The following is a 1,855-nucleotide window of genomic DNA, read 5'->3' on the forward strand; positions in this document are numbered from 1 at the left end:
GGGAGGGGGTGGCGGTCTGTCCAGAGGCAGGTGGCTGTCTTTCCAGGAGGGGATGGCTGACTGTCCAGGAGGGGGGTGGCTGTCTGTCCAGGGAGGGGACTGGCTGTCTGTCCAGGAGAGGGGTGGCTAACTGTCCAGGAGGGGACTGGCTGTCCAGGAGGGGGATGGCTGAATCATATGATGAGTGTACATCTAACTTGCTAAGAACCGACTTGAATTCTTCTTCCTTTCTTAGTAAACTGATGTCTGTTTTCTTCACCACCCTTATCTCCACTTTGTGTGAGACCCTTGGGAGAGCAGACTAAGACCCTTGGTGGTGGTCCCCACCCATTTGGTGGTCTGAGCAGCAGACTGCAGACCAGTCTCCGTGGCAGGCTGGCCACTCCAGTCTCCCGGGCCCAGTAGGGAGCTGCTGGGTGCACACAGAGGGCACCTGCACGCCTTGAGACCAGTCTGTGACCTCGGGCTGAGCAGCAGTGAACGCAGGAGCCGGTGCCGTCCACTCTCCTGGACAACCCCCACACTCACAGTGTGCTCAGCGGGGCCTGCTCCTCCTTTCAAGCGCTCAGGGTCTCTGCAGAGGTAGAGAGCAGGCATGCTCTCCCATGGTTGTTCCCAGGAGGTGGTACCAGGCACTGCAGCAGCCCCCGCCTCAGACCCGCCCAGTGAGCCTGGAAGGGCGCTTGTCCGCACAGCACAGAGTGGAGTCTGGCAGGCGCAGAGCAGGGTAGGGCAGGTACAGCGGCAGGAGACGCCTCCGTGAGAGGCCGGGGCCGGCCCTGGGGTCAGTCACCACCGGAGGATGCGGCTCCCAGAAGGCTGCCTGATCCGGTCAGGGAAGGTTCCAGGAGCGGAGGACCAGCCACGGGAGTGGCTCAGGCCAGCAGCAAACGTTGGCACCGCCCTCTGTCTGCATCCCTGGGAGATGTGACGTGGGGCAGGCCCTTCAATGGCTACCGCGGCAGCTCCTCCCAGGTCCCCGCAGGTGTACCGTGCTTCTCCTTTGGGGCATATGTGGCTCCCTTTGGAAGTCAAGGTTGGTGCCGCCTAAGTGGGTTCCCCTGCAAGGAATCCAAGGACAGCCTCCTTCTTCACCTGCAGGACGTCAAGGGCGCCCGACGTTGTGAAAGTTCCCTGTAAGTTACGACGGAAACCTGGGACAGGGCTGGATGGACCCTTGTGGGGTAGCCAGGAGGAGAGCCGGTGTGAATGCTGAAATGACCGTCCCCCTTGCTCCAGGCAAGCAGACACTGGCTGCGTGGCTCACGCTCACCCCTGTGCGGCCGGAGCCTGGCATGGTCATCTCTACCCTTGGACAATGGCTCTCAGCTGTGGCACACGGCTGCCCCAGGAGAATTTCTACAGCTGCCCACCTGGCCCTGCGCCCCAGGCCTGGAGGTGGGAGCTTGGTGTCCCCAGAGACTTCTTTTGGCCAGGGGTGAGAGCTGGCCAGGGAGGCTGCTTGGCCAGACGTTGTCTGGATGTTGTTCCAGTTCGAGCTCCTGGAAGCCGTGGTTGCTGGGGAGGGGGCCTCACAGTTACCCACAAACCACGTGGGAGGAGCGGGAGCCTGAGGGCCGCCTGAATGCAGATGCTTCAAGGCCCCAGAACTCCATGCTCACCACGGGGGGTGGGGGTCCGCGATGGTCCCTGACCTGTCCCCGGAGACTACTTGACTCAGAGTGACCCTTTGCTAGTCTGCGAGTCTAGCTGTCTCTGCTCCCTGGCTTCTGGGACACTTGCTCTTAAAGCCCAAGTCCCTGGCCAGTGGCTGTCCCGGTGTCAATGTGGAGAGGGACCAGCCACCAGCACTGCCTGGTCAGCCGGGCCCCGCCACCCTGCCGAGGCCTCCGGG

Source organism: Tupaia chinensis, unplaced genomic scaffold (genome assembly GCF_000334495.1).
Source record: "Tupaia chinensis unplaced genomic scaffold, TupChi_1.0 Scaffold000355_1, whole genome shotgun sequence".
Lineage (NCBI taxonomy): Eukaryota > Metazoa > Chordata > Mammalia > Scandentia > Tupaiidae > Tupaia > Tupaia belangeri.